Here is a 13,710-nt window from a genome sequence, read left to right as displayed (position 1 = left end):
CTTCTTAGTAGGCAGATGTGTGCAACTTTAGCAGGATGCAAAACATACAGAGATTACAGGAGATCATTCCTGCCTTCTTACTTTCTGCTAGCCCCAGTGAGTATATTCCTATGCAGGAGCTAGCAACGGAAGGACAGCTTTTCAATGCAACATACCTACAAGCAGAAAAAGTGCAAAAGCCACATCTATTTCTAACTATGGCCACTAAATAAATGCAATTAAATGTGCATTATATGCTGTTCAAAACATGCCTCTGTTTTCATCACTCAGACTATGCACAACCATCTCTGCACTTAACTCATGGGGTCATTTCTATGGACCAAATAAAGATGCATGGACAGGTCTGAGATTGGTGTGAGGTATTTATGTCTTATCAAATGCCACACCTCTATATGTGCCCACATAAGAAGAGTACAGTACTGTGTGCTCACTAAATTAAGTATTTTCTACTCTGGATCTTTTTGTTCTTTGTGCTATAATGCCAGTTTGAAGAGGAAGTTACCCAGCATCAGAACATAGAATCATAGAATCATAGAATCATTCAGGTTGGAAAAGACCCTTGGGACCATCGAGTCCAACCATCAGCCCTACTCTACAAAGTTCTCCCCTACACCATATCCCCCAACATCTCATCTAAATGACCCTTAAACACATCCAGGGATGGTGACTCCACCACCTCCCTGGGCAGCCTATTCCACTGTCTGACCACTCTTTCTGTGAAAATTTTTTTCCTACTGTCCAGTCTAAACCTCCCCTGTTGGAGTTTAAAGCCATTCCCTCTTGTTCTGTCACTAATCACCTGTGAGAAGAGACCAGCACCAACCTCTCTACAATGTCCTTTCAGGTAGTTGTAGAGAGTGATGAGGTCTCCCCTCAGCCTTCTCTTCCTCAAACTGAACAGTCCCAGCTCTTCAATCTCTCCTCATAAGATTTATTCTCCAGGCCCTTCACCAGCTTCGTTGCCTTCCTCTGCACTTGTTCCAGCACCTTGATATCCCTCTCGTATTGAGGTGCCCAAAACTGGACACAATACTCCCGGTGTGGCCTCACCAGTGCAGAGTACAGGGGGACTATCACCTCCCTACTTCTGCTGGTCCCACTATTTCTGATACAAGCCAGGATGCCGTTGGCTTTCTTGGCCACCTGGGCACACTGCCAGCTCATGTTCAGCTGCTTGTCAATTAGAACCCCCAGATCCTTCTCTTCCACGCAGCTCTCCAGCCACACCTCCCCAAGCCTGTAGCGATGCATGGGGTTGTGGTGGCCCAAGTGCAGGACCTGGCACTTGCCCTTGTTGAAGCTCATCCCGTTAACGTTGGCCCACCGATCCAACCTATCCAAGTCTCTCTGTAGTGCCTCCCTATCTTCATGCAGATCGACACTCCCACTTAACTTGGTGTCATCTGTGAATTTACTGATGATACACTCTATGTCCTTATCAAGTTCATCAATAAAGATGTTGAACAGAAATGGTCCCAACACCGAGCCCTGAGGAACACCACTTGTGACCAGCCGCCAGCTGGATTTAGCTCCACTGACCACCACTCTCTGGGACCGTCCATCCAGCCAGTGCTTGACCCAGCAGACCGTTCGCTCATCCAGGCCACGGGCAGCCAGTTTTTCTATGAGAATCCTATGGGGAACTGTGTCAAATGCTTTTCGAAAATCCAGGTAGACAATATCCACAGCTTTTCCCTCGTCCAATAGTTGGATCATCTTGTCATAGAAGGAGATCAGGTTTGTCAGGCAGGACCTGCCTTTCATAAACCCATGCTGACTAGGCCTGATCCCCTGGTTGTCCATTATATGACTTTTAATGGCACTCGAGATGACCTGCTCCATGACCTTCCCTGGCACCGAGGTCAGACTGACAGGTCTATAGTTACCTGGATCCTCCTTCCTGCCTTTCTTGTAGATGGGTGTCACATTTGCCACCCTCCAGTCCAATGGGACCTCCCCAGTTAGCCATGACTTAAGGTAAATCATGGACAGCAGCTTGATGAGCACATCTGCCAACTCTTTCAGCACCCTTGGGTGTAACCCACCCGGTCCCACAGACTTGTGTGCATCCAAGTGGTGTATCAGGTCTCTGACCACCTCCTCTTCAACTGTGCTGACCTCAATCTGCTTCCCCTCCCCATCTCCCAGCTCACGAGGCTGGGTGTCCAGGGAACAGCCAGTTCCACTGCTAAAGACTGAGGCAAAGTAGGTGTTGAGCACCTCAGCCTTTCCCTCATCCTTAGTTACCATGTTTCCCTCTGCATCCAATAAAGGAGGGAGATTTTCCCTAATCCTCCTTTTGCTGTTAACAAATTTATAGAAACGTTTTTTATTATCCTTAACAGCTGTGGCCAAGTTGAGCTCTAGCTGCGCTTTGGCTCTCCTAATGTTCTCCCTGCATAGCTTCACTACATCTTTATAGTCTTCATGAGAGACCTGGCCCCTCTTCCAAAGGCGGTGGATTCTCCTTTTGTTCTTGAGATCCAGCCAAAGGTCCCTGTTTAGCCAGGCTGGTCTCCTTCCCCTCCTGCTTGTTTTTCAGCACACGGGAACAGCCTGCTCCTGTGCCTTTAAGACTTCTCTCTTGAAGTATGTCCAGCCTTCCTGGACCCTCATTTCCTTCAAGGCAGCCTCCCAAGGGATTTTGTTAATCAGTCTCTTGAACAGGTCGAAGTTAGCCCTCCGGAAGTCTAAGATGGCAGTTTTACTAAACCCTCTCTTTGTTTCTCCAAGGATCAAGAATTCGATCATCTCATGATCACTGCACCCTAGACGGCCTCCAACCTTTACCTCCCCCACAAGCTCTTCCCTGTTCACAAGAAGCAGGTCCAGGAGGACGCCTTCCCTGGTCGGCTCACGCACCAGCTGTGTGAGGAAGTTATCCTCCACACATTCCAGGAACCTCCTGGACTGTTCCCTCTCTGCTGTGCTGTGATCCCAGCAGATACCCGGGAGGTTGAAGTCCCCCACAAGAACAATGGCAAGTGACTGTGAGATTTCTCCCAACTGTTTATAGAAAGCTTCATCCACCTCACTGCTTTGGTTGGGGGTCTATAGCAGACTCCCACAGCAAGATCTGCTTTATTGGCCCTTAACCTAATCCACGCACTCTCAACCCCGTTGTCACTATACTTGATTTCTGAGCTGTCATAGCATTCTCTTACATACAGGGCCACTCCAACCCCTCTCTTTCCCTGTCTTTCCCTCCTGAAGAGCTTGTAGCCATCGATTGCAGCACTCCAGTCGTGTGAGGCATCCCACCATGTTTCTGTTACAGCTACTATGTCATAGTTCTTGTGCTGCATCATGGCTTCAAGCTCCCCCTGTTTGTTGCTCATGGAGGATTTAAGCAGAAATGTTCATAATAAAATATGCTGTTCTAGCAAGTTCTGCTATGGCAGAAACAAAGGAGTGATCTGCATTAGGCTGACTAGTTCAGACAAAGCATACTGGTATTAGGGTGGATATTATTAGATCAACACCTATAAATGTGGTAGTTATCATCCAGAATAACAGATACTTTCTGCCCCCAAATCCTTGTGTTAATAGCCACCCTCCTATCACAGCATATGCAGAAGCAGCCACTTTTTTTCTAGAAACATGAACACTTCTTCTGGCACTGTCCTTTTCTCAATACTTCTACTCAAAATCCTGAATTAAAGGGCACTTCATCTATAGTAAGTCTTTAAATCTTCAGTGGCGGGGCAGGTTAGTTAGCTGGTTGGCATCACAGTTTAACAGTTTAGGTCCTGAACACAGAATTTGAAGTATTCTGCTAGGAATCAAGACCTGGTTCTTTCAACAACCCAGAATAAACCTCATGAATGACTTTCTCAACTTCTGTCAGTACAGGAAAATAACAAATCTTCCCTCTTTTGTGGCTGTCAAATCAAGAGTGGACCGTCTTTTTTTGAAGGACATGTTTTAACGAAACACAAATTAGCACAAGTCCTGATGGCCTGTGTTAGCCGACAGGATGATGTAGCGGTGTCTTTTGACTTTGAAGGCTATGGCTGTGTCAGTCAAACTCTAAAGAAGACCTAGGGCTTAGCACAAATCTCGAGAGACAGCTGCCAGTCTTATGGATGCTCAGGGTTGATATATAGGGAAAGCACAGATCCTTTCATGCTCTTGTCCCAGTGGGTTGAGGCATAGCAGCAAGAGGGAGAAAGATCCTGTGATATATGCTCTGCATGCCCAGTGGGCAGTCTGCTGGTCTCCAAAGCTGTGTCTCTTCTGGGGACACTAAGGCTGTCAGCAGAGGTAATATCTTTCATTAGGCCAAGTAGGATATTTTGAAAAAGTAGACAAGTGTTTGAGTGTATGAACTTTTCCTAAAACCTGTGTAAAATGCAACAAACTTCAAAGCTAAGTGAAGACATTTAAAATACAAAAATTATTTCTGGGTAACATTTGACATTGCTCTTGTGTGAGAAAGCAAAACGTCGGTTTTTTAGAGGACAGCTTCCACATCAGTTTTGGTTTTAGGGCTGAAAATATCCTCCCTGGATATCTGGGTACTTTGTTGACATCCACATCTTTTGGCCTTTCATATGTGAATCCTATGGCAACGCTGATTTCCCAGCCTGTGCTCCGCTGAGCAGGGGTGGGTGAGCAGGGCCAATGGGCATTAGTTCCAGCCGACGGAGGCTGCGGCGTGGGCTGCCCTCCCACCAACGCTGCTTGAAATGGGGAGCGGATTTTACGCCCTTCAATTGCAAAAGGAGTGCTTGGCTTCACCGTCAAGGCTGGCCTTCGGCTCTGTAGATCTCAGTCATCTGCGAAGAATTGCTGCATGCTGACCTAGATACTCCATCAGCTCTGCTGCAATGCTAGCTTGGTGACGAGGCTGCCATTTCCCTGGTTTCTGCTCTGCCCTATATCCTGCCCTGGAGATAAAAAAAAAAAAAAAAAGAAGAGGGACAAATTAACATTAATCAGAATAACATTTTCCTCCAATGATTTTTCTGGAAAACAGAGTTTCCCCAGGGAATCTGTAACCTGTTGCCTTAATCTTCCGCTACTGCTCCCCTTCCCTGCTGTCTCATTGTGTTACTTTATCTCAGAGTATCCCACCATGTTTCAAACATACACTGTCCTCAAGAGAAGAGAAACGTGCCACCTCCGTTCCCTCCTTTTCTTGAATCTCCACCCTCTATAGTACATCTACATGATGTTCTCTATAGTACATCAACAGAGAGTGGGGAGGGCAATTTTTAAGATAAAAAGGGGGGCCCAGAGAGAGGGTAAGCCTGGACCTCTGACAGCAGCCATCTGAGATGTCTGCATTGCACTCTGGTGGCATATTATTAACAGGGCACTCAGTCCAGCTTGAGAAGTACAGCTGATAATATGAAAGTGTTTTTGTAGCTTCTGATTTGTACTAGATAGGAAATGAAAAAAAACCCAACACAACATAATTGCCTCTAAAATTTCACTAGTGTCGAATTAGATTGGCATATCTAATTTTTCCTCTAAAAAAATTAGCAACTGTAAAGGTTCATCTGGGATTACCAGTAGAAGGGAATGTTCATCCTTGCAGTCTTGCTGTAGAGGGCTACAGGGCCAACAACAGCAGAGCATCCCAGAAGGCAAATTTTCTCCTACATTTTTGCTTCATGTGACAGCGTTAGGCCTTGAGAAGGCACAACACCCTGTGGCATAATGAAGCACGGTACTGCACTGCCTTGCCTTCCTCGGTAGTTCAAGGAGAAAAGCTGCCTGGACCTGGAGACCCCTTGGTTAAACCTGGTGCACTACATACTGCTCTGAATAAAATCCCTGCCCTCCTTTCTGCTCTGAACCACACGGAGCCACAGGCTTGGTTCTCTGCAGCTTCATGCCACTTTCATGTGGCCTGAAGTGAATAATTCAGACTAAAATGCTCAAACTCCATCCCTTGGCTTCCTATCTTTGTTACAAGGCTACTGTAGCCTCAGAGGGACCAGACACCCCTGTGCACTGCACCAGAGCTACGGTGGCATCTGTCCAGCAGGATGGAGGATGTGGTTTTAGCTTGGCGTTTGGTGAGACGCTGTGAACAGTCCCACCAGTCATTCAACCACATATGACAGGAGGAGAGACCATTACCTACAGGTTTTCTTGCAGATTGTTTAGATAAGTGGGAAGAAAATACTGCAAGGCAGAGCAATAAACATCGTAATTCACTCAGCAGGATTTGCAGGGCAAGGTGAATAATGCAGAAGCAAGGGGAAACAATGCAACTTTATTCCAAAGTATATGAAAATACAACATTGGAGCCTGATAATTTCCGTGAATTCAAAAACAATCCTGTAAAGACCAGTGTCTTGAGAGAAGTGAGCGATTTGTTGAATTCAGGAGACATCTTTTCTTAAAGAAGGGGGAAGCAAAAAGGAGGTGAGGGCTGACAGCCCTGCCCTGTGCTCTTTGGTTGATGCTTTTCTTCTTGAGGTAATAAAAATAACAGTGTTTTCAGAACTGCTCTTACTGATGGAGTGACTGTGGCAAGCGTTGGCCTGGGGAGATATCAGCCCCATTTTCACCTCATGCCACTTCTTTTTCCTCCCTCACTAACCTCTGATTAAAAGAAATCTTTCTTTTACATCCACAGTGTTTCCAGGGCCAAATCTTCAACCCCACGGTGAAGTCTGACAAAGCTGGGTGAGAGGAGAGAGTGATGGGGAAGCTGTGTGGCAGCAGGACCGAGTTTCAAGAAGAGCTCCCAGAGGAACAAGTGTGTACAAGATGTTTTCCCACTCTCTGAAGAATTTCTGTGGTTAGGGACAGGGGCTGGACTTCCATCAGAAGACCAGCAGCCTTGAAAGCCAGTGCCCAGCTGACTTTTGCTAAGATTGTCAGGTGACAGAGGACACAATGCCCTAAAATTTTGGTGCCCTGCTACTCTGGGGGAAGGCTTTGCTCCCCATCCTGTGCCACGAGCCTGCATTTCAGCTGAGCAGAACCAAACTGAGCTGGACAGTTTGGACAAACCAGTCTGGTCTTTTGCTTCTGTCTTTCCCACAAAGGGCTCCTGAAGCTGGGAACTGACTTGCTTTCCCCCCTCTCAGTGCACATTGCAAAGCCCATCTTCCCCAGGCTGCAAATGCAGACAGTGTGATGTGATCAGAGATACAGGTCTGGAGGCTGTGGGATGTTTTAAGAAGGCATGTATGATTTGATTGTGTAGACTATATTTGAGATTTTTTTTTTTTTGAGGTAGAGCCTGTTATTAGAAACTTTTGTATTCAAATTGTTGAATTAGACTATCTCACTGAAAAATATAGATGCTTCATTTTTGCATAAAAAATACAACACTGCAGAACACTGCAGTGGCACCAGTGGATTAAAAATAAGGTAATATCAGAAGCCAGTGAGCTGGTTTGTCTGTCACCTGCCAAGAGTCTAACTTTCAGTTGAATTCAGCAACTTCGCTCTTAAAGGTACTGAGCTCTCCAAGTAATAAAGTAAATGCAAAGATGGCAAGCAGTGCATTTAAAATATTTATCAGGGCTGGTGCAATAAATATATTCCATTCCCCTATTTCTATTTATGAATTTACTTAAATGCAGCTAGATGAAGTAATTTTACAAGGAGCATAATATTATTCCCTTGCATTAATCATGCATTGACTGCCAATGCAATCTGAGATAGTGGTGCTGAAGAACAAATAGGAAATATGCTTCCAGATTTTGTTATTTCTCTCCCACTGAGATCACTCATTGGGCTTGCTTTCCTTCTCCATCCCATCTCTCCATCGCAGGCAAGAAACTGAGCGTGCCAAGGAGGAACAGTGGTTTGCAATGCATCTGTGCCACACTATTGTGTGAAAGCTGGTCCTCCTGCTCCCACGTGGACCATACACAGAGGGCACATTACATGCATGGCTGCTGCAGCATAAGCTCTTTGAAACACTATGTCAGCTTGTCTCTCTGATATCCCAATAAAACAGAGCTTTTTGAGCATTAATTTTTCAAGATGTAGGTGGTTATTTATACTATTGTTGTCTACGTAATGGCTGAGCCTTGTTCTGCCAGGTTGCTATTTTATTTCTTCAGGATTCAGTGCACTTCCTATTGATGGTAGTAGCAAGTCTCCCACTTACAATGCTGAGAGGAGGAATTGTCTCTTGTGATAACAACATATTGTATGTGAAATCTGATAATGAGGATTTTGTAGATAAGGCACTGCATTGATTTAATTGATTTAATGTCTTTTCCATACCTTGATCTGGAGCAAGGCCCTCAGCTAAACTTAGTCCTTGAAACTAAAGCAGACTTCTATCAAATTATTTTTTGCAATGGTCAAAACAGAGAAGGAAAGAAAAAAGGATGGTTTATATGCTGGGGGCTCCTGCATTTCACAAGCGATAGGAAAATTTCTGTCTCCAGAGACGCTGAGGCTTTCATCTCCAGGTGGGAGCTGGGAGGCAGAAGCAGGTGTCTCTCACATTGGCAAGCTCTGCAAAAGCCTGTATCCACCTCTGAGTGGAAAGCTCAGCAGGCGTTCCTGCGGTCCACAAATTGTTGCCAGCTGTCAAAGTGAAATGGTTCAGCAGTGAGTCTCCCGGGCTGTGTTCCAGCCAAAATTCAATCGGATTACAAACCAATTGCTCCAGCCTGTCCCAGAAGCAGGAAACCACCATCAGCTGGCTGGTGGGATCTGGTCTCAGTGACAGACAGTGCTGCTCCTCACCAGCTGTAATGTGTTTGCAGTAGCTCACTGGGAGCAGTGGCTCTCCTTGCAGGTCTTATGAATGCAGTTCTCCCTCCTTCCCCAAGCTGTGGGAATGATGATTTCCTGAAAAAAATTTTAAAAAGAAGAGGAGGAGAGGACTGAAAGGTGTACTGCTGCAAGCAACTTTTCTCCAAGCAGTGATTTCTTGGCAAAACATCTTCTGAAACTCCAGGGGCCACATCCTCCCAAAGCACTACCACTCACATATAACTGAAATAGCAAATACCTTTCACCAAAATAAGAAAATTGCTTTTATTTCACATACAGTTTGGTTGTGGACGGTCTGGCTGTAGATTTCATTGATATCAACTCAAAGAGACCTGGCCAATTCTATAGGTAGCAAGATTATCTAATGACAGTTTGTAATCAAAAACATTTTGGAAAAGAGAAAGAAGTTTCCTGTTTGGGGACTCAGTCAGGCTCTGATTATTTGTGATTAAAGGCAAGACATTCATGAGAAACAGGTTGTCATACACATACCTTGCCATGTTTCTTCTCTTTCCCTCTTTAGCACTGACTGCCTACGACATGCTGAAGTACTTGGTGAAGGTTCTTAGTAGGATGCCTCAGCTAAAGCCCCACTTAAGCCCATTTGTAAGCTGGACCTTGGAAGAAGTAGTCATCATCTTTGCTTCACTTGTGGGCACAAAGCAGTGAAGCCATCACATGTTAGTCTTGTCAACATTTTAAGACTAAGTATAAACATGATAAGAAAACAAGATGCTGTTGAGGCACTTGGCTGATCCCGCTGAGTAAGAAGTGCCAGTGGTGGAGCATTACCAGGTTGAGGCAGTTGGCTGCCTGTGGGCTCCTTTGCTCTGAAGGGATAAGACCTTTAAGAGCGAAAGGTAGAGAAGAACAGGGAGATGTGGACACCTGAGGGTATAATCAGGAGCTTCTTCCCATGAAAGGAATGGGGGAGGGAAGCTTTGATTCCTCTCTCTCCCACATGCCTTCACTGCCCTTTCTTTTCCTCTCTATTTCTAGTCCCATGGGGAAAACGTTTCTATTAAAGCAAACCTCCAGGGAACTGAAATATACGTAGGAATTCTTTGGAGGAAAACTTGGCTCCGGTGAAGTCAACAGGAGTTTTGGAATCAACTTCAATTGAGCCTGAATTTCACCTTGCTGTAATACTGTCCTAAAACATTTCCAGGACCTGCTCAATGTTGACCTTTCTATCACAACTGTATGGAGCCTGATACCATCCTGTGAAATTCACCATTCTTTTGTGATAAATCGCATTCTCTCTCAAGGGCTAACAACAAATAAATACCTCTTAATCATCTGGAGAATGAGATTAACAGTTTCATGTATTGCTGGACACCACGACCAGACCTTTGTAGTTTCAGTGGGAAACTGCTGGAAATTGAATGTTTCTGCAGAGGTTGTTTATTTGGAATATTCCAATGATCCAGATTTAGTTATTTTTGGTGTCCCTTTCCATAGGGAGTTGGCAACCTATTTAAATCCAGGGGACCATGACTAGTTATTCAAGTTTTGTCTGCTGGATTTGTGCCGTGTATATTTTGGAAACAACGTCTGCTCTGAGCAGCAGATAGAGCGATGCCACAGCCCACATCAGTGAAAAGCTCTTGTGAATTTTTTTTCCTATTCCATTTTCAGTGAAGGCTGTGCTCTGTTCTCCTTCTTTCTATATTTTATTGCCAATGTGGAGTGCTTTAAAAATGCCATTAAGGAATGTGTTACCCAGTAGGATCATAGCGCATTTCACTCTCTATGCTCTTTCCAACAGCAGCCAAGCTCTGAATCTACGATATCATTCTGATGATTGAAAAAGCACAAGCATTTTCTGTTTGGTAAGTGTAACTCTGGGGCTATTGACAACAGACTTCTAATGTAATGTGCAGAGCCCACATTTTCTTAAATGCACAGTGATTTTGACATGACTGGCCTGATTTTCCAAGGCAGTCAAACATCTGAGGATCCCAAGCTGATGGTTTTTAGCTTCTCAGCAAATGAGACCAGACACTGGAAATTCAAAAGTTAGATCCAAAGAATGAGCCACCCAAATTTGTGAAGTCAAATGACTTTACCTTTTTCCTCATCCCCACTGTCTTTCCCATTCCTGGAAGAATTCCGCCTGATTTCTTCAACTTGCGCTCTATGTGTTAAAAGCACTTCTGGAGCCATTACTTCACCATCCTTGAAGAGGCCTGGGATCAGGGAGTTCATCAGCAGTGAGGGGTGACTCAGCAGTGAGAAGCGGTTTTCAGTTACAATCCTGCCTCCCACAGCGACTCTGAGCAGGGAGTAATCAGCATATGTGTGCAAACACGTTGGCTTGGCAGGATGAAATGGCAGCCGGTCCTCGTGCAACATCTGCTTCCACTGTCAGTCTCTCACGTATGCCCACGTAGCACCATCCTCTCAGCAGCCAGGCACTGGGAATGGATCTCCCCTTCCAATCCTCTCCCATCCGGCAATGCAGGATCCCTTGCCTGCTGCTTCCCTGTATTAGTGCTTGCCTGGCTCCAGCCTATGTCTTCCTGCAGATCTCTTCTACTAGTAGGGAGGATCAGTGCTTTGGGAAGCCCCTGGCAGAAGATGGGACTGTAGTCTTCTATACATTGTATACTTCTATACACTAAGACGATGTGATGATGTGAGATTTCCCTCTGCACTGCTTTGTCACCCCCAAACCCTGCCTCAGGCTGGTTTGGCTATGTCCTTTGGGACAAGATGGCAGTGGGACTGGGAACACACTGGCTGTGCAGGAGCAGGATGCTCAGAGACATTCCCACTTCTACCATCGACTCACCACATGAGGCTATAAGGGCAGGTAACTTCTCTGTTCCCTGTGTTTAAAGACTAAAAAAGCAACTGTGACCTACTGAGATTAAAATAACTTAAGAGCCTGGGCAGTGTCTTATTAACTGATTATTGCCAGAAAAGGAAGAGAAAAAATAAGCTGGAAAAACCCTCTTTCACTTGCCTTGTTCCACTGCCATCTAATTCCCATAACCTCTACCTGTATCCCTGGGCCCTTGTATCTCACTTATCACAAGAAACAAACTTAGTCATCCCACCAAGAGACAGAATCCTGGTGCAATGCACAGGGAACCCTATCAGATAGATGTTGTTAAGAGCAAATTTCATTAGAAATATTGGTGAAAGATGGAGAAGGTGGATGGTAAACCAAGGGCTAGCACAGAACATGTCCTGCAGAAGTCATTAGAGCTATTTTGGTGTCTTCAGCAGCAGTCAAACTGGGCACGGCGTCTGGGCCATTTTGTAGACTTCAATCTTCTACTATTGTGAGCAGTCCTGGAGGAGGATGGCTTTAAAGTCCCTTTCAGAGAGTTTTTGGCCAGAGAAATGTATGCATTCAAGATGCTACAGATGATTAGAAATATTTTTGCTAGCTCAGTTTATTAAGAAATGACCTTAGTGATACAGTTGATGAGTTCTTTGTTCTGTGAGTTATAATATGATAATAAACATTGCTCTGCAAATAGAGAAAGGCTGGTTAGTCTCTACTAAATTCCCAATGATTAGCACCAAAGCTGTGGCCTCAAGAAGCTGCAAAGGTTCTGTCAAATAGGGCTAAAAGGGTCTAAAGCCTAAAGACTGGCCTCCACTGCTGGAAGAAGGACCGGTGGGATGCTGTATGCTTTAGCACTCTGCTGTGTTCCTTCCAGATGCTGTCTTGCTCCAAGCAGATGATGTCCTCTGTTCGGTACTGGAATCTGTATAGTTGACAAGGTAAGTAGAGCATTTCCAGATTGCTGGGGAGGGAAGAGATCCTAATTCAGCGGTCCCAGTTCACCTCAGCACCACTCTGTGATCTCCAAGAGCTTGCTGATGGCAGCCAAAAGGAGGGTAGACAGCCATAACTGTGTCCTGCCTTGTTTCCAGCTGGTGTTGTGGCTACAGACTTGCTGATTTCCATCACAGCTACTCACTTCTCATGTGCCACTGCTGCTTGGCCATGCTGGCCCTTTATTGCAAAGACAGTGACCGGTGGTGTAACATTTTCTGCTGCAAGAAATACAGGCCCTTGCCACTTGTATGAAGAAATTCCTACAGCATGTCTATTTGCTTGTGCTTTTCCTCTGTGTACATAACCTATAACTATTTTTATCTAGCTATGCACAGACCTTTTATAGTTATCTCTGCTTATTTTCAAAAACCTTAACATTTGGCATGTATTGTATTGGTCCCACTGATTTTGTGTTGTTTTTCTTCTCTATTCCCTTCATTCCTCGCCTCCTCTCCTCAGTGGATCCCAGCCCACGGTCTTCTCCCAAACAGGCACAGGCTGGTTTCAGCCCTGTCTGCCCCACTGATTTAACCTAGTCCTTTCCCCAACCCAAATTAACAAAACCTTCTCACAATAGTCAGTCACAGGGCTGGTGGCTTATTTCCAGCTCTTAAACTTACAAACCTATTTATAGCTCAAAAGGCTTGAAAAGAGATCATTAAGGGAATACGTTTGCGAATATAGAACAAAGATCTGATTCTAGGATTTTCTTTATGCAATTAATCAGTGTAAATAATAATGTTTGACACCTGCTTTCCTCTCCCATAGAAATCTCAAAGCAGTTTACAGCTATGAATTCACTAAGCCACCCTCAGACCCAGTGCAACAGAGAGAGGAGCCATCCTTGAAGGTCTTGGACTGACACCACGTTCAGATCTACTAATGTTATTTTTCTTTTAAATTCACTGACTTGCTCTTACTCTCTGACCCCCACTCACGCTCCTCCTCACATCCGAGGCTGAAGTGTGCGTGAATTAGACCTTCACAGATTCGAATTATATCAAAAGTATAGCACTATAGTGCTCAATGGTGACATTCACTGGAGACCCTGAGCTCCTTGCTTTATTCTGAAGCCATTAAGCATTATCGTTCATCTATAAAATATAGCACGGTTACACACTGATGCAGAGAGATTATTTTTTCCCTATTTCTTCAGTTCCCGTCACTATTAATGTAATGTGATCATCAGAGCACGGGGCTCGGGAGCTCCA

Source organism: Strix aluco, chromosome 1 (assembly GCF_031877795.1).
Source record: "Strix aluco isolate bStrAlu1 chromosome 1, bStrAlu1.hap1, whole genome shotgun sequence".
In the NCBI taxonomy this organism is placed as follows: domain Eukaryota; kingdom Metazoa; phylum Chordata; class Aves; order Strigiformes; family Strigidae; genus Strix; species Strix aluco.
The sequence above is the reverse complement of the archived record's forward strand: the minus strand, read 5'-3'. Positions refer to the sequence as shown.